We start from the raw sequence: 20,038 nt of genomic DNA, 5'->3' as shown, positions 1-20,038 counted from the left end.
CCAGTATTGGTCCTTACATTGTAAAACTGTAATTTCTATGCCAGCAGGCCTCTTTGAAGAGAACATCTAGAGAGAACAGAATATTGTCTCATTAAAGCTTTATTGTGATTTTTGGAACGATAGCAGAATTGGCTTTTTATGGTTCTACTTTCTTCTAAGTGTGGTCTCTGTTGCTCATATGGCTTGGATGGGGCTTTCACAATCCAAAACAAACAGCACAGTGAACGTTAGTTTTTTTATTAACAAAATACTCCTTAATTATATTTCTTAAGAGTTAACTTTGTTAGCAGCTGGCTAATGCTGGTCCACAGCGTTTCCATCCACATAATGTGGGTTTTAAGTGCAGTCAGGGCAGCAGGGTGCCCTAGCGCTCAGAGAAATTATCCTCACTTCAAAATGTTAAATGCTGCATCCTCATAACAGCCAGGTGTGCTGCTGAAGAGTGCTCAGGCAGGAAAGCAAACCCCCCACCTGCCACTCACTCTGGGTAAGAGCTTCCACCTCATGTGTGAATATACTGTAAAACTTTAGTGTCAGACTTAACACGTCGTTGACAGCTGCCTATTGTATGTGTCTATTTTTATTATTGCGAGGAATACAACAATATCACACATTCCCCCCTGGCATCTTTGATCTCTTTTTCTACTTACAGCGCAGCTTTATCAAACAGCGTGACGCACAATAGGTATTTACCGCAGTGACATTGCCCTGAAGAATTATTTGTATACACTGTATAGTGCAGAATGAAATTCAATGACATATTCAAGGTCAAGTCTCTGTGCAGGCGTATGGATTTTCTTTTGCAACATCTCATTCGTGCAATGGCAGAATCTCCACATAGAAAAAAAAAATGCATTATTTATGATTGATTATATTAAATTGAGCATGTAAAGCTCAAGGAAAAAAAGAAACGTTTTCATGTTTATAACAATGTGTAGTTTATGCCTGAACACAGACAGAAAGAGCAAACTGTGTGAATGCACCCTGCATCAAATATGTAAACAAAAAGGGATTTTTTTTTTTGCAGCGTTGAGGGCAAATTAATGATTTAAGCACTTTGTAAACTCTGTTTTTAAAAGTGCTGTATACATTTTTTTTGATTTATATATTTATATTAATGTCATAATGTAAATTCTTCGTAAAACTAGAGTAATAAACATTTTCCTACCCATGAGTTTCTTGCTTGTGATGATCTGTACCCCTATGTTAAATCTTGTTCCGAGCATTAGCTAGTTAAATCACTGTGTACACTAGCATGTACACTATAAGTTGCTAAGGCAAGTCCTTAGCGACTTGGCGCACGTAGCATAAATATAGCAGAGTATACACACAGACACAGTGTATATAGTAGGATACAGAACTATGTACACATTATGCACAACTGTACACCTGATTAAAACTTGCACTGGTTGTCTTTATACCAGCACATCACAAGTAGTCTTGAAGAGCATTTCACTGGGCTATGTGACAGACAGCAGAGGAGGGAAACATCAAATATTTTGTTGCAGACCTGAGTGGGAGGCATGCTTACAATCGCCCCCGTCATGCTGATCTGAGCTCGCCTGGCTACAGCACTGTGGTCTGCTGTGCCTGTTGCGATTGTTTGTGTTGAGCTGTGTGACCCACTATTTGGACTTCTGCTCCATTATCTTTTGAAATTTGCTGCTTTCGGGGCCCCGAGCAAAGAAAAAGCAAAGTGAGAGCCCAGCGTCAGGTGCTACAAGCTGCTAGCTAGGCCCGTAGCCAGGCCAAGAGAGCCAGACCTGGCAGCTCCGAGGCTGCGACGTGTGAAACGCTACACACAAAGGAGCCTGCTCCATCTGTATGCACCCTACATAGGCAGGCTTTTGTTGCAGCCGACAGGCACATGACTGCTAGCATCTTAACCCCTGAGAGCCAGCGTCTCTTCTCCCCTCTCACTAAACTGCACACTGCAGTAGACACCACCATGAGCTCATGATCTGAGGGGAAAAAAACAACAGTTGATTTAATCTTATTATGATTTACACGTTTGGTTTTTTCTGTGGTCATTTTCATTCTGCAAAAAAATCCTAATTTTAAAAGAAAAGTATAATATAGATATCATAGTATAGTTTAGAGTGTAATATTTATAAAATCATTCTTTAAATTCTCTGACAAATCTGTTAGTGTAGTGAATACTATACATTGTTTTAAGAATTGGATCAGGTCTTCATTTTTAACAATGATTTGGGGTTAATATCGAGGTCAGCCATGAAAAAGGAAAGATCAGAGAACAAAACAAAAAAGTGTTCAGTGTTTTCACATGAATTATATGTAAAAAAATATGCAGATGGTTATTTTCTGCGCTGCTGTATAGATTTACAAAACAATATTTATGCTGGTCAGATTTATCAGTTTGTTTTCACAATTGCATTTTCTGTTTACTGCAAGGCCAACTCTGCTTATTTCTCTTTACATTTGGCAAAAAATCTTAGGGACAGTTCAGAAATGAGACTGCTAACTCCCACTGGGAGATCCCTCTGTAAAAAATCCAATTAAAGATAAATCACTAGCATCAAGACATGACAGCTGCTGCAGTTAGAAGAAGCCCTGACCTATTAGCGCTCTCCATTTTTCAATTTTAGCGTGCTACGTGTACGTCCTTGAGTAGATCATTAAGTCACACACACACACACACACACACACACACACACACACACACACACACACACACACACACACACACACACACACTTTCTCTGTCTGGGAAAACTTTTCTTATTAAACCTCAGTGAACCAGCAACAAAGAGAATTGATACAAATTATCTTCTAAATTCAGAACTTTGACTTGTGAATTTCCTTTTCCCAGAAATAGAAACTGTTGGTTTCATGTAGACATTGTGTTACCCTGTGTAACCAAGACAACTCCAGACGTGTGCGTGCATGTGTGTGAAGCCTGGAGCATGTGCGTGCACACTGGAGCTCGACGCGGAATCAAACAAGCACTCTATTTGGAGGGTTCCTGAACCCTTTAGCCATTGGAGTTGGACACAGGGGACTGAAACAAACAGGCTGTCACTCAGTCAGATAAATTCCTTGAATTTTGGAAATAAGAGGGAAATAAAACGAAGGACAGAGAGTTTGCAGTTAAAATAAAGCATGGCCTCGCATCACTCCCCCCTCCTTCCTGCAGCACAACCTTCTACGTATGAAATGTGGGTGTAAGATCCGGATGGGGGCCGTGTTGCGAAGGGCTCCTATCTGGGCCGAGCTAGGTCACGCAGGCCCATCCACGCTGCAGTGGCTCAGTGACGTGGCATTGAACTAGAACCAACAGCAGGTCCGAACCCTTTAAAGAGGTGGAACCACTCCCTGAGAATGCCAGAGACCTGCATGTACGCTGATGTTTGATCATAGCTGCACAAATAATCATTTATTAATGCAGGATGGATCCCGAAATGTGAGCAGAGATTCAGGGAAGATGTATGTGCGTGTGTGTGTGTGTGTGCGTGTGTGTGTGTTTAGATTAGGTAGAGGAAAGAGGAGGGGTAAGTTTAAAAAATTTGAAATGGGTCTAAGAAAATATGTTTAATTTATTATTTTAACCTGTCTGCAGTTTAAAATGTGTCGTTTATTATTTGCATTTTTAATTACAAGTTCTTTCAGACAATCATTGTAATGAAACTGTTGAGAGGACTTGACTTTGCATTCAGAGCATTTTTTCCTGTGTCATCGAGCATTACAGAATATTTCTACTTCTGTTAATTTAATGCAAGCTTGAATAAGCCCAAGGTAGCAGGGATTTTAGTATTAGGTTTGATTTGAATAAAAATGTTGCCATGCTCCACACTGGTCTTTTAGAAATCATAGAAAAAAGCCTTTTTGCCAAGGATCAGAGTGGCGTTTCTTTGTTCCCCAGATAAAAGTCCTTGTAATTACATTTTTTTTTTATGTCCTCAAGATGGGCAGTGTATTCTGTTAGCTAAATTGGAAATCAAACCTTTCGTATAAACCTGGCAGTTGCAAAGTGACCTAGAGACAGTCTCATGGTTAACTTAAAGTAGGACGATGATTCTCCGAAAGCCTTCAATTTAATGAGAGAAGAGCTGCTAAAAAGGACGGGCTTGTGAAGCTGTCAAAGTGCTGCTTGTTTGGGATTTATTGTCTGTGTGGCTGTTTTTTAAGGCTGTTTAGGACACTTGTCTGTAGTGTGCGCAGGTCCATTTTGGCTCTCCTCTTTTCCAACCTTTGCTCTGCTCTGCAGCCGAAAGGGCTCCCTCTACATAGAGAAGCTCGGTTTCCAGAGGTGAGTGGCTTAATGATTATCAAAGAAATACATTTGAATCAAAATGCTGCGTCAGTGCTCTTGATACGTGTTAACTGTGTTTGGAAAACACTCAAGAACGTTTTTTTGACCTTGCAGGCTTTACCAGTTTGTTTATTTAAAGTATTAGTCAGCTGTTTTACCATTTTTTTCATTTGTTATACAAAGTTTTAAAAATGATTATTATAGAGTGCTAAAAATGTATAATGTATTAAGTACTTCAGTAAGTGAAATAATAAAAAAACGTATAAGATTTGAGCAATTTACATTAATGATAGCTGCATTTGATAAAAGATTACCTTTTTAGTTACACATTCAGAAGCCTGAAAAGTCTTAAACTCATATTATTTTGTACACACAGATGGCCACTTATTTTCTCGGAGCTTATGTATTTTAAGAATCCTATCTTTCTAAATAGATTTAGTTTCATAAGAATGTGAAATCTCGGAAAAAGCCTCCTCAAAACACTTTGAATTGCACAATCTGAGAGAGAAAATCCTCATTCGTGTTTAAATGTTGCCAACTGAGGCTGCAGCTAAGGTCGTTTATAAAATTGCCATATTCTAATTTTAAAGCATAAATTATAATGTATTTTTTAAATATCATGTAGTCATTATGAAGCTTTGACTGAAATTTGTAAAACTGTAAATCTCCCCGCCACGGGACTAATAAAGGATTATCTTATCGTAAAAGAAGTACACTTCATATTCAACTTTGCCTTATTATTTTTCAAGAGTTCAGTTTATGAAAAGAGGTAAAAGTAAAATTTATTATGAAATTATGTAAGAAAGAATGCAAGGAAATCTAAATTATCATCATTTTTTTATTAAAATATACCTAATCCTTAGAGAATAAAAGTTTGCATTTTTGCCTGGTTCCCTCTGGAAAAGCTTATTTTCTTTTATTAGGTGACATTAAAATTTAGAATTGGATTTTTTAAACTTTTTTCTTCAAACAAAGCCCTGTTTTCAGGCCAGTCACTTTTTAAACAAATTAATATATTCATTTAGGGGTTTTTAAAAATGTGTCTGGAGAAAAAAAGAACATTTTGATCTCTGTTTGAAAAATGTGCATCTTTTAATGCACCGAATGCAGGTTGTACTGGCTCACATTACATTACCAATTATTAACAATGCAGCCTGTATTTTGACTCTATGTTAATAATACTATATATATATTTATAAATATATATATATATATATATATTATGTAAGTATAAATGATGTATATATTTGGTTTCCCCTCCTCCTGTTTTCCAAGTAAATATATTAGCTTGTATTCACTATGACATTTAGAATAAGAGAGAAATAAGCACTATAATAGTTCAGACTCTTTCTTCTCTCATTCTGGTGTGAAATAATTATATTTCATACTCATTGTGAACTTTGAAACAATTGAAACATTTTATTTGCCCCCAGTATCTTTTGAGCAAAAAGAGGAAACCATTAAATATGATGTGAATGAATAAAATTTAATTAAAGCTGCAGTATATCTGCACACTTCGTCCCTCGTCTCTGATAGAGTGCAGAGGGTTAACCTTTGTAACTGTTTGGTCCCAAAGTGACTGAAGGAATTCATATCCGTATCTCATTCAGTCGAGTCACTGCAGCTTTCTGTTCTGGCATTTGTTATATAAATAATGTTGCTTTACATATAGAGACCTGTTGTACAACGCACAACCTTTTTCGTGGCGATTTGTCAAGTTATAAGCAGTGTGTGAGTGACTGCATCACTTAGGCCGCCATGTTGTCTCCTCCTGTCCTCCATTTTGTGATTCTGCCTCTCGGTTCTTGCTCTCTTGCTTTTATCGAAGTTTAACCAAACTCTGTTTTTATCAAAGTGAAAAAAAATACATTGCTTTCACATGATTTTCAGTTGTACATTTAATTTTTTTCAAAGAGCAGTCAGGCTTTTGTTATATTGCTAGATAACCTGATGGCTTATACATTTTTACCTTTGAGTTTTCTTCATTGATATATATCTACAAACGACTGAAACAAGATAAAAGCTGTTAGGTCTGTGTCCTTTGAGACCGAACAGTCAGTCCATGTAATCAGCAACACCCACCATAAACGCTGCATACGACTTGAGGTCTGACAGCTCTGCAGCGTGAAGAACTGTGACCCGTAGCCCCATAATGTCCGCCGTAGGTCATGGAGGTTAATAGAGACTGATGTATGGGGCCCCAGAGTGACATCCCAAAGGGGATGGCCCCTTAATCCTTATTATGCCTCTGTGTTAGTGATCCTTACCTTTCAAAGCAAACAGCACGCTTCCTTTGCGGTGGGGCCCCGGCCTGCCCCCGGCGTTACACTTTTGACCCGGGGTCGTGGCCTTTGTTCAGAACCCTTCAGAGTCTGACCTTAGAGGTCACGGCTGTAATGGAGAAGTTGTCAAGGCACGTGCTGCCGAGGGGCCCCTCGGCGGACCACCTCGTAGAGGGAGCGGGCGCGCCGCACTGGTCACCGAAGAGAGGAGGAAGTGTGTGTGTTCGCTGGAGTGTGAACACATAGATGGCAGTAACTTATAAAGTGAAAATACTACTGGGGTTATATGTGTGAGTCTATATAAATTAAGCTTGTAATAAAATAAAAAAAAGAGCTGAACTAAAATTAAACTAAATGCAATAAGTCGTGTATTCACAGAAGTAGCTACTGCAGATCTCTCTTTACTGGCATTCTCAGGTGGTTCTACTTATTTAACTGCATTTTATTAACTGACTAAAAAAGACGAGTAATATATTGAAGAAATAACATTTTTTGGTGCAGGAATTGATTATAAACTTTAACGTATTTTTTTGGTGTCTAATTATGAAAGAGAGAGCTGTTTGTTTGCTTATTAGTTCAACTTCCTATGAAATGAATACATCATTTGTTATTTAATTACAATTCATGTTGTGATTTGTCTATATTTATACCCTCTTTTTTTCCCCAGAGTTTAAAAAATATTGTAGCTCATATTATTGTCGAGTACTGCTTGTCCCAGGGCAGAAAAGCAGTGTGTGTGTGTGTGTGTGTGTGTGTGTGTGTGTGTGTGTGTGTGTGTGTGTGTGTGTGTGTGTGTGTGTGTGTGTGTGTGTGTGTGTCAATCTGTGTATGTTGACTGGGGGTGTTTGTTGCAGTGGGTGTGTGGGATGATTCATAAGGATGCGAAGGCGTCGGGGGTCTGATAAGACCACTGAATAAACAACTCCATTGTTTTAGCTCATGAACTATAACTCATTTTGGCTCTGACACTGCCATGTTTCCACCGTGCAACATGAGTTCACTGCGGTCGGTTCATTTAATAGTGATTCTCTTCAATTCTCATCCTTTTGCATCTTTTAAATATCATGGGGCAGAACCAAATTAGTTAACTGCAGCTTTTCTTCTTTTTTTACCTTCTGTGTTGAAATATACAACATCACAAATATCTACAAGGCATTATGCTTTTTACACATGGAAATGAAATGTAAAGGCAGAGAACATCTTGGATTTAACCCGGAGGTGAAGGGGCTTGATGAAAATAATTGCGGTTGTGGACTCTTGGAGGTGTCATAAATGAGGTTGTTAATATTGGAGTTTCATCAATGGCAGCATTGCGCAGGCCGCTCCTGCAGGGGCGAGGCCGCGCTGAGGACTACAGTGTCAGAAGTTGGCAGCTGAGCCAAAACCAGAGTCGTATCCTCAAGTGAACTCTCCGCGACGTACGGTGCAACAGGCTCTGCCAAGTTTTTTGAATTCCTGCCACATGTTAGATGGTAAACAACTGACTAGAAACCGTGTTTCGGATAGACGAGGAGGGCTAAGGGACTTTTGAAATTGCTCATGAAAACATGCATTTGTTTCCACTATTGTTTGATATATATGTTCAGCATGCGGTCGTAGTGGCGTTTAATGCTTGCAGCGATTGCAATTGGTTGAGAGACGTGGTGAGACGTGACGTCACAGGGTCTGGTGCCTGATCCGTTTTTCTGATCAAGGAACACGAGTGAATTTAAATCTTGACAAAGTGCATATAATTCATGTGTTTTTCATGCGAACCACTGAAGTAACCTGATTTCTGTCTCCCTGATGCTCATTTTACACAACTGAAGTTTTCGCGTTTGTGTATTGTGTGTTTTCGATAAGCGGATGGTGCAGCGAGACACAGAACACAGGGAACCTGAGTTTTTATTTGAGAGTGTGGAAAGCTGAGGAGAGTTAGGCAAGACAAGTGCACTCACTCTCTGTCTCTCTCTCTCTCTCTCTCTCTCTCTCTGGGTCCGTCCTCTGAGGTACAAACACACACAGCAGTGCAACGCCTTTTTCTTTCAGCTTCCAGGACTGAGAGCGAGGAGGTAGTAGAGACTGCTACTAACCAAGCGGCCATATTAGTTTGCCGTTCAATCGCTCATACTCGCTCTGGTCTTCGTCGTCTCCTCCAAAGTAAAAAAAAACAACACACACACGAGAAAACGGTCGAGTGTATATAAGGATGTTTTCCCACCTTTATTTGTTCCTATGTGCACGATTCCCCCTTTAGACTCTGCGTTAGTAATAAAGACAGATTGAAATGAAGACCAGCTAGCTGGGCTCCATGATGTGAGATCCGGCGTCTTTCTTTTCTTTTTTTTTGGACAGTTTTCCCTTTTTCCCCCCTCTCTTTTGTGCGGCTGCTACTTTGGGGAGAGAGGGGAGGAAAAAAATTGCCTGTGCTGAGTTCTGGGTTTTTCTTTTTGGGAAGAGGAGACTGGAGGGGAGGGGAATGGCGTCCACAAGAGAGGAAGTTGTTTCTCTGCCATTGGGGAATCTGTTACAAACAGCTAAGGGGCATTACAGCATTTTGGCCACGGAGAAGTTTTTCAGGGAGGGAAAACCGGACGGGTATGAATAACCTTCAGCAGGCTGGTGCAGAGGTTGGTAGGTGTTCATGAGACAGGGGGGGAGAGAGAGAGGCAGCAGGATCCTCCTCATGCAGGCGTAGTTTTAACACTAGCTGCTCAGAGCAGGGCTGTTTATCACTGTAGGCTACAACAGTGCTACTGAAAGGACAAGAAAGGGTGGGAGACAGAACAGGCTGGACACTGAAGGGGGAGGCGGAAGGGGGGAAGGACACGAGCAGAGTCATCAGCAGAGTCCATTTTATCATTTGGTTACTGCCCGACATTTCTCCTCTCCTTATTCACACGCAGGACCACCGCTGCGCCAGATCGCAGCGTGGCAAGGGTGGCCTGGTAACAGCACATGGCGAGAGCGCACTGCGGTAAATATTACAGTATTTTACGTTGTGGTTCACTGTTTCAATAGCGGAAGGGCAGTCGCACCCAGGTGCTCAATGAAGCTTCTCTCATTAACTCATGAACACGTCTGTGAGAGAAAGAAACGGTAATCAAGACGATATTCATCAGCGATCATGCCAGATATTTTTTATTTTCGGCCTTTATTAAGGGAACGCCGTTTCTTCTGATGCCCCCTGGAAGTTTTGTGATAAAGGACATGTAGGTCAAAGACAAAGGTATTACACTCAGAGCAGCACCAGCTCTGAAATGAAGAGATAAATCTTTTTCATAGTTTTCATGATCCTCAGAGTTAGGTGTTGCAGGTCGTCCCAGATTCCTTTAATCATTCGTGAGTGTAATTGTGTGTGTGTGTGTGTGTGTGTGTGTGTGTGTGTGTGTGTGTGTGTGTGTGTGTGTGTGTGTGTGTGTGTGTGTGTGTGTGTGTGTGTGTGTGTGTGTGTGTGTGTTTGCTGTGACTCCAGCTCTCTCCCCACCCCGCCTCGTGCACGCGCGCGTCGCGCCGGGCCCGATGATGAAAATGCGTAGTGCGCACGCACTCCCACACGTCCCCGTTTCATCATCAGCTGAGCCCTTTCTCCTCCACTCACAACTCTTATCCCCTCCCTCTCTCGCCCCCTCCCCTCTCGGCTCTAGCTCCTTTTTCTATCCATCGCTCTCCTCCTCCTCTCTCCCTGGGTCCCGACCACATGCAAGAGGGTAGACTAGGACGCTGCAGCTCTGAAAAAAAAAAAGAGGGGAAAAACGCTCTGCTGCTATTTCTACAGGCGGGCCCTCCCCTTTAGCTAGTCTGTGCCAAAAGAGGGAGGGATTTTTTACTACTCCCAGTCCCAGGATTTTAACCCCCTGCCTGCACTCGCTTCTCTCTGCAAGATCTGCTACTCAATATCATGCAACAAGTGGCTTTGCTTGACTCCTACTTCGACATCGCTGCGCCATTTGCAAAGACATTTTTTCTGGGACCCCCGTTTTCTTCACCCCGCGGGGCACTAATCTCATGCCTTTGGTCAGTTTTTGCTGCTTCTGGGTTGTTGTCGATAGAGTTAAACTGGACTGGGGAGAATCAGTGGTTTTGTTTCATGCTCTGTCGTGATGCAAAGGCTTTTTTCGAGCACGTGCTCAGTGATTGCTCGCCATGCTTCCTTTTCCTAGTGAGTCCTCCCTGAAGCTCAGGACGAAGACAGCAGTTTGGTTTTTACGCATTTTGTTCAGCCAGCTGCTCGATTCCTTGTTACCTGTGCGTATTTCTTTATTTCAGCAGATGATTTCTCATGTTTTTTCCTGTCCTCTTATCTCTTCTGCCATCCGCCTTCCTCGCCCTTTCCATCTCTAAACCTCTCCCTCTTTTGGGTTTTCTGCCCCACCCTCTCTTTCTCAGGCTCTCTTCTTCTCTCTATCTCTCTCTTTCTGCTCTCTCTCTCTCTCTCTCTCTCTCTCTCTTTAGTGGGCAGTCTCTAGTGAAAGGGGAGCAGGAGGGTGGAGCAGGGACGGGGCTTTTTCTGGGACAGGTGCCAATTCCGAACAAAAGACACAAAAAGCCAAAAAAGAGTGAGATAGTTCCCAACGACAGGAAAAAAGTAGTATGTTTAAGAACGTATTTGTACTAATAACCTGTGTGCATGTGTAACTATTCTTCTCTTGCAGGACTTTTTTTTTGTTGTATTGCATGAGTGAGTAGCAGCAGAGATCTTGAATCCTCTCTCTCTCACCCCCCACCCCTCTGCTCTGCTCTCTTGCTCCCGTGAAGGCATTTGAGTTTCGAGCAGGGGGAAAAGAAGGAGGGGCTGGTGGAGTTTGGAAGGGGCAGTGGGAGGCGGAGCCCTGCCTCCTCTCCTCCCCGTCGAGTCTTCTGCATTATTCATATGCTCGGGCCAGTGCTGCAATCTAACTGGCTGCCCGGCTTAGCATTCAGCCGACATTCAGTGGCTCTGTTTGCTAACATTCCTCATTCAAAGCCTTGTTAACTGCCAGACGGGAGGAACACGCGACTCCATGGGAAACCCACATGGCCTCCTTATTGTGGCGGGCCCTGACAGTCTCAGACTAGGAGGTGGCAGACAGGGGAGAGAGAGGGGTGGGGGGCCAGTTTGTAAATATTACAGAGCAGTAAGCTGAGTTGAGGCAGGTTAACCTGAGGCATAGACACGGGTTTAGGCTGAGGTGGCCATATTGACGGGGTAAAACCCAGACAGATGGGCAGACAAACACGCAGACAAGGCGTTGAAGCAGACAGGGAGGCTGGCACTCTCTGGGACTCTGAATGGGTCTCTCGGTGGCGTGCCCGCCTACTCCTTGCAGGGAGTGCAAAGCTGTGTGACTGAATCCGAGCTCCTTCTCTGTCCTTCTCCACAGAGAGGATATGTGGACATACCGTGTGCAGCTACAGAGGGATCCAGCACAATGAACGGCGGGCGATTCCGGTGCTTAACCCAGGATAGCTGACGATCATCGTGTGTGTGCCAGTTGCCTACAAAGTCTCAGTGGGTAAGTCAGAGAGTGGGTGTGTAGGTTTTTTTGTGTGTGCATGTGTGCGTGTGTAGCATGCACACATCCAGAGATTTTCTTTGGGCGAAACGACGACACGCAAAGTCGAAATAAACGCCACAGTGCGACTTCGGTTGACCCGATCTTCGAGTTTGTGCGTTTTATGTCAGGGTGTTGTTTCCTTCAGGGCTACATGACTATCCAGAGAGAGGAGGCTTAACTAAATATGGGCAAACCGGAGGGGGAAACGTGGCATGGGCTCTGAATTTCAGACGAAACCGAGCTAATCTCTCCTCTGGTGCGTTCCTACCTGTGGTTCTGCACTCCAGGTCGGCCTTTTGTGTGTGTGTGTGGCCTTGTGTGTGTGTGTGTGTGTGTGTGTGTGTGTGTGTGTGTGTGTGTGTGTGTGTGTGTGTGTGTGTGTGTGTGTGTGTGTGTGTGTGTGTGTGTGTGTGTGTGTGTGTGTGTGTGTGTGTGTGAGAAAGAGAGAAGGTTTTGGAGGGAGCAGAGAGGGACCAGTGCTGTAATGTTGGGCCGAGGGCCAGACGAGGCCTGCTACACAAGGCCGAGCCCCACCATAACGCTCTCTCTCTCTCTCTCTCTCAGTCTCGCTCTCTGTCTCTCTACCTTTTTCTCTCCTGGTCAGCTATCAGAAAACTATTAACAGCAATTATCGTATTGATTTTTTCTCATTAAAAACTCATCTTAGTGAATATGGGCGGGCTTTCTGGTTTTGTAATAGAAGGTTAAATATTTGAAAAGGGGTCATTGCTGACACGTGGCCACACGTAGCTTTGATATAGCTCAAACAGGCCTTTTGGGCATACCTGTTATTATGCTTTATAACAAATGTGGCTCAAATATAAAGCGTTTATTAAATTTATTTTATTTTTCCTTTAAGTTAACAAGAAATAAGCTTCGAAGCATTAAACCTTAGACATTTCTCTGTAGTTCGATGACACAGTTTGAAGAAATTAAATCCAACGCTTTGTCCGTACATATGAACAGTATTTAGGTTTGTGTAATTGAACTGGAATAGAGCAATATGCTTAATGAATAATTTATACAAGTTATATTGTTATCAATATTAGGATCACACCCACTTCATCCCTCAGGAAGAATACCAGCTCTATTTTTTTCTGTATTATATTTTCCACATAATTACAAATGTGCCACACCCATCACTGATACCTTCCAGAAAGACATATTTTAATTACCGCCCATAAATCACTTTTTTAAAAGGAGCACTAATTGAAAATTCCCAATTCTTTTTCTGCACTGCCTGTCGATATGGTTTCATGTGGAACATCTCAACACATCAGAACCTACCATGGCCAATAGGTAGGAGTGGAGGCAGCGTGACTCATCACAGATAGCTCTAGTCATCCCACCTACATCCTACGTATGACAGGCCTATTCATCTGCCATTCTCGCACTACAGGGCCTGGCCTGAGGTCTGCACTCACGTCGGCAGGAGTCCCCGACTTTGCTTATCGCATTCGGTGCGTCTGAGCCTGTCTTCTGAGACCCTCAGCCCCGGTGAATGTACATGTTAGTACGTCAGCATTTGAAAAAGCAACACGACATTGTTGAACACCAATGGGCTCACAGGGCGCAGCGGTAAGAACTGCAGCAGAATCAAATGAAGGATGCGATTCTTCTAGATTTTTCTCTGCTCTTCTTTTCAATCTCTTTCTTTCCTACTTTATTCCATCTAACTCTTTAACACACATAGCGTAGGAATAAAAGGTAATATTTGCGATGGGGGAAACAAACGCGGCGTTGGGAAACGGGGAGGAACACGCTTTAAAACACTTTTCATAACTTAGAACCTGTTGATCGTTTCATTAACTATTAGAAAACATCAACAACATTTTAAAGTGTTTTCGCTCTGACTTGGATTTGTTTTTAAGTGTCCTGTGCATACTTACACTGTCTGATCTGTCAGGTCTAACAAGAAAAAAGAAAGCTATGCAGTTCATTTCCTCAAAAAATTGGCTAGATTGACTATTTTAGCCCCAGAAGACGAGAAATAACAAACATGGTTTGACCTTGGAATTCATAAAAAAAAAAAAAAAAAGAGTATTTTCACGTCACTAAGTTTGGCTTAATAGTAAACCACTGAGGAGCCCAGTATTGTTTTTTTAAGAGAAAAAAGTGATGTTGTAATTGTGGATTTTGCCTCAGCATTGAATCTGCGAGCCTGGTTTCTAAAGAAAATGAATATGATTTGTTAGAGAATGTTTGAAAACAGATAAATGAAGGGGAATGTTAAATCTAACATAAAGACCATCACACCACATCATGAACCAGACGGACTCACACACACACATACACAAACACACACACACCCAGACACATTTGATGCTATGTACCCCACAATGAACCCTGGCTCCTAAGATGAATGGGGTTCCCACGCCTCTCCCAAGGAGTGCAGGGCACAGCCTCCTCCTCTGAGCATTCACACACACACACACACACACACACACACACACACACACACACACACACACACACACACACAATGCCGAACTACAGATGGCCACACAGTCTTACCCATTACACATAGGTGCATTAGAGTATAAAGGCACATAGACAAATATAGATTATTATTCAGAGCACTCACAGTCATGATGAGCACGTCAGTTTTAAAGACGGAGTGAGACATAGCTCCATCTTTATTGCTCGGGCTTCAGCAGTTTCGCAAAAAAAGAAGCTTTTAATGTTTTAAGCAGAAAAGAAGAATATAAATGAGTATTTTCTGTGTTTTTACTTTTGGTTACATTGTTTTCAGTGTGTGTGTGTGTGTGTGTGTGTGTGAGAGAGAGAGAGAGAGAGAGAGAGTGTGTCAAAAGGGTTTGTTTTGCAGGGAAAATTTAAATTAAGCAGAACCAAAAGTCTGTGGGAAAATCTAACATTTCAATATCTAAGGGTTGAGCAACACAAAGTCCTTCTGCGTGTTTGTGTTTTTACAAACAGACACACAATACACGCACTATTATATATTATATTCTATATACTATTTTATATATATATATATATATATACACACACACACACACATATATATATTTGGCGTGGTTTCTAAAATGTAATTTTAAGATAAAAAATGTATTTATTTTTACATTTACTTATGTATCATTTTCTCAAATAAATTAGGCTGTTGTCACATTTTATCTTGTCGAAAAATATTGTAACAATATATACAATCTATTTCTATGTATATTGATTTTTTAAATTACATTTTAAGATAGATAAAATACTTTTTCTAAAATGACATTTGATTTGACACTGCATAGTGTGTGTGTGTGTGTGTGTGTGTGTGTGTGTGTGTGTGTGTGTGTGTGTGTGTGTGTGTGTGTGTGTGTGTGTGTGTGTGTTTGAGTGAGAGAGAGAGACCTGTATTATATATTTATATAATGTGTAACATTGCATAGTATAATTGTAGTATATTTAAAATGATATGTAAAACAAATGTGTATTTATTTGTAGCTTAATTTGATGCTTGTTTATTTCTTCCTTTATAGCCTTTTATATATTTAACATTTTACACACTTTTATACTTAAGCATTTTATTTTTAGAAACTAATTAAATTAAAATCTAGATAGATGTTATAAATAACATACAGAAATGTAGTTCCTGCCTGTTATTTTCGGAAGCTAACACTTTTCTTAGAGATGAATCCTAAGCTCCCTCAACACTGTATGGTGTATGGTGATATAGTTATCAAGTCTAAAATCCGCTGCAGTATTCTGAGCAATGATCACTCTAACACATGTTACATCAGCCTTAATGATACATTCAAGTAGCTGCTTGGCAGGTTTATGACCTGAGGGCTACATGGTCACCTTGGTGTGTGTTTTGTGAATATATCTGCACAGTATTTTGTGTGTGTGTGTGTGTGTGTGTGTGTGTGTGTGTGTGTGTGTGTGTGTGTGTGTGTGTGTGTGTGTGTGTGTGTGTGTGTGTGTGTGTGTGTGTGTGTGTGAGTGTATACGTGGATGTCTGTAAGTATAACTATATTTATGTCTGTTTTTCTCTTTTGTTTGCAGGCTCATTATTTCGGCATTAACCTACTTTATTTCCCTGATCACACCTCAGTGTAAAGGTGAGTTTCAAGATTTAAAAAAAAATCTTTAATTTCTTATACATTTTATTTGTATATATTCACTTCACCCTCAACAATTCGTTTAACTGCGTGTGTTCATGCCACCACACTGCTGAATTCTCAGTCAAAATCCTTTTCGGTCAGGTCCGTTTGCTGGGATCATGCATCCTTTGGTTTCCTGTTTCAGTGGCCTGCAGGCACACAATACAATTAACACAGTTTGTCCTTATTTTATTGAACCCAATCCAACTCACACTGTTCCAAGCGCACAGAATCGACCGTGGCAGCGATTGACGCGTCCTGTCAAAACCGACTCCGGCGCGTTGTGTGTGTATCATGTCATCTGAATCAGTAAGTCTTTGGTGCGGCTCTGAGATAATCTCCTCAAAGGAAATTAGTCAGGAAAAAGGGGGAAAGAAAAGCCGTCAGCCTAAAGGTCAAATGAAGATTAGAGGGAAACAGTACACGAGGGCACACCGGCTGGCACCCGGAACTGCACAAAGGCCTCATTGTCACGGGAGTCCTCTGCTCTGAACTCACACCCCATGTGTGCTTGGGGAGACATGACACCTGTTGGTGGTTCTGGTCAACTGCAGGCGGAGTGACAGGGCGCTCAAATGTATACATTGTTTAGCCTTTTTTTTGTTTCAAGCCCGCTAGAATAAGACAAACTTCCAAGGGGCACGAATGTGTTGGATGTTTTTGGGCGCAGCACGGCTGAGCAGACACAGATACGGTCACAGGTTTGACTCCGGGTCACAAGTTCTTGTCTCATGTCGAATTTTGTTTTATCTTCAAGTTCTCCGGTGATGTGAGTGGAGCGCACCATTACATAAAAATTGTAATGACAAAAGTGAAAACTCGAAACAGTCAAAAGAAAAGAAGAAAAAACCCAATTGCCTTTGATTTATATTTGCTGATTTGACCGTTTTATGTCCATCCTCCAGACGCGCAGGGTCCAGTTACTTCAAAGAACTGAGTGGTTAATCTCAAATCATTTTAAGGATCATTCCTGACAGTTTTACACAGTTTTCAGTTTATGGCGCCATGTGCCCAAAAGTTTGACGAGTGCTCTTTTGGAAAGTTGTACGCAATTTCATTGCTGCAGGGTGTTCCTCAGTCACACCTCTCATTGGTTAAAGTGACTACAATATTTTACTGGAAACAGGTGCTTTTGGAGTTCATTAATATGGTAATAATCTCTGAAAACATTTTATTTTATTTTAAATATATATTTTAAAATAACAAGCCAAATATACATAATTAATTTAACCCTCTCCTCGTGTCTTAGTGAACACCGACTATTGAAATATTAGTTGAAATTTCTTATCTCTTATGCTTATCTCTAGTAGTTTTTAGTCATACAGATACCTGCCTCTGAGTATGGAAGAACTGACGACATTTTGACTTGTCACAGTAGGAACCGCACTGGTGTTAATAATAAAATGAATGAATGAATGAATTCCATTGAGCTGCTTTGATTTCAGGGTCTTGGTATCGTGCATGGTACCTCACTGTCACTGTATGTAGTTTGGAGTGCTCACAGCGCTGACATCTGTTACTCTGGATAATCAACATAATGAGCTGTCAATAGTCTTTGTAGGGACTATTTCTTTGGGAGAAAGAAGTTCCAATTCAACTAGTTCCCAGTGAGTGCTACGGTTTATCCAGAGAAACATGACAATTTTTCAGGAAAAAGAGAAAAAAAACAAGAAAATATGTTTTCTGTTATCTGCATAAATCGAGTCTTTAGTTAAATGCCTTGCCTCGTGTAAACCAGACACGTTGCACTACACCCGTTAGCAGAGTTCGTGCAGGAGCGAGATGCAGCTCCACTGTATACCTTACAGGCTCGGGCATTAAGTAGCTCGTGTAGAGATTTGTGTGGCATTTATTGGATAACCGAGCTGTAATAAAAAACAGCCACAAGCTGGTGCGTCCGTGCGTGTGAAGAGTTAAGGCAGTGACTCACTTTTATAAGTTTGACCCCAGCTCGCTTCCTCATGTTTCCCCCATTCACTCCCTAGATTGAGAGCTGGAGGGGAAACCGCAGCAGAGTCGCAGCCTCTCCTGTCTCACTCAGGAAACTCCCTGAAACAACCACAAGCTGCCTGTGTGATCTTTCAGACAGACAAATGTATGCTCATGAGCACCAAGATTTCCTGTGACATACAAAACTTTGCTATCGATGGAGCAGGATGAATTAGTCAGAGGATTTATCTGACGAGGTTTAAGTTAAAGGTGTAATGTACACAGTGGTGTGTGTGTCGTAGTAGATAATACAGAGAAACGTGCAAGGCTTTACACAAACACTAAAATGGGCACAGATACCGATTTCCATGTTTGTTGTGAATTACATGTGTGACAGCGCAGGTTCACGTGCACAGTGGAGCGCGGTCGTAACAGGATTCTTGTGTGTAAGACAAGAGGGGAAAGTGTGACCTTTCGTCACTCAGCAGCAGCTCACTCTCTCCTCTCATTTGTCTCCATCAGGCCGAGGAAACCCTAGAGGAGAGCCGACAGACCAGTGAGACCTGAAGCTGCAGAGAGGAGGTGACCTGTCAGGCAGAAGTGACATCCAGGAAGTATTCTGATTTGCAACAATTAATGCATGAAGACATAATCTCAGTTTATGACATATAGTTAGATGTACTCTTTAAATATACAAAGCATTGCAAATTAATTAGAAAAATAATAAAAACAAATGTATCAATTGAATTTATACAGTGAACCCTACTTACATTAGGTTAAATAATTTTGATAATAATTTTGTATATTGATTGTACTATAAAATATAACAAAAAGTTGTCAAAAGTTTTGCATTAAAGCATTCTGCAGCAGTTAAATTAATCCTTATGTTCATGCTCACCTCACAGGAGTGTTAATCTGTTTTTAATCCTGATTTTAATAATAATTAAATAAATAAATGTATTTCTTAGTTTAGTTTGAAAGTTATTTAAACTCCTGAGACCATGTGTGTTTAAAATGAATAAAATGTCGACTTACAAAATATACAATACAGTAATACAGTAATGACACTTAAGCAAGTAAATTTGTTCTTGATAAAATAATCTCAACTCATTTAGTAGCTTTTTCTGAGTTTACAACTGCAACTCACAGTCTTCATCAGCAGATATGTGTTTCATATTTCAACCCTAAAAAAAGGAAGGCCTTTTTGTCGTTCTGAGTTTGTGTTCCCTCAGATTGACCATCAACCATGTGACATGAGAGACACCTGCGGGAGATTAACTGTCCTTTGGGGTGAGGTAGTAGGTTGTATAGTTTTAGGGTCATTCCCAAGCTGTCAGATGACTATACAACTTACTGTCTTTCCTGAAGCGACTGTAATGGCAGCATCATCATCGGCATCGGCACAAAGAAACTTCAACACTTCAGACCATGGAGTTTATAAATGTGTGTATATATATATATATGTAGCAGATCGAGAGAAGCAGATAACTATGAGGAATGTTAGAGATCATTTTCAAATTTTCAAACGGATAAGAGGTAGATAATGTTGGTGTTAAGTAGGTGCTGAACATAATATATAGAAGATTTTCCTACTTTCTTGTACTGTACATTTAGCTTGTCTGCTTTCCGTTTTGATTACCTGACATTCTTTGGATTGTATGTCTGAAATATAGACGGTTATTGTCATTTCAAACAGAACACATGCTTCAACAAAATGCCTCTATTAGTTCATGTTTAAATAATGTTTTTTATTCATACTGAAAAGTATCATTTCAGCTGTAATGTTAACAAAGCTAACCTTGCCGTATTGACACAATAGCAACACAGTAGATCTGTCTTCATTTACAAAGTGACCAGGTGTGTTCAAACCTTCCTGCTCACCTGGGTGACTTCATGGTGTTCGTACAGGGTGAGGTAGTAGGTTGTGTGGTT

The 20,038-nt window shown here is 41.0% G+C and overlaps 1 long non-coding RNA gene across 1 annotated transcript in view; it reads left to right on the top strand.

Moving 5' to 3' along the window:
• Positions 1–18,848, top strand: part of LOC129112737 (uncharacterized) — a 31,963-nt gene extending 13,115 nt beyond the window's left edge. Inside the window, exons 4-6 of the long non-coding RNA XR_008532371.1 lie at positions 11,895–12,026; positions 16,080–16,135; positions 18,629–18,848. This is a non-coding gene — a long non-coding RNA (uncharacterized LOC129112737). The remainder of the gene's footprint in view (positions 1–11,894; positions 12,027–16,079; positions 16,136–18,628) is intronic.
• The last annotated feature ends 1,190 nt before the right edge of the window (positions 18,849–20,038 follow it).

Source organism: Anoplopoma fimbria, chromosome 23, assembly GCF_027596085.1.
Source record: "Anoplopoma fimbria isolate UVic2021 breed Golden Eagle Sablefish chromosome 23, Afim_UVic_2022, whole genome shotgun sequence".
NCBI classification, from domain to species: Eukaryota; Metazoa; Chordata; class Actinopteri; order Perciformes; family Anoplopomatidae; genus Anoplopoma; species Anoplopoma fimbria.
The sequence above is the reverse complement of the archived record's forward strand: the minus strand, read 5'-3'. Positions and strand labels throughout refer to the sequence as shown.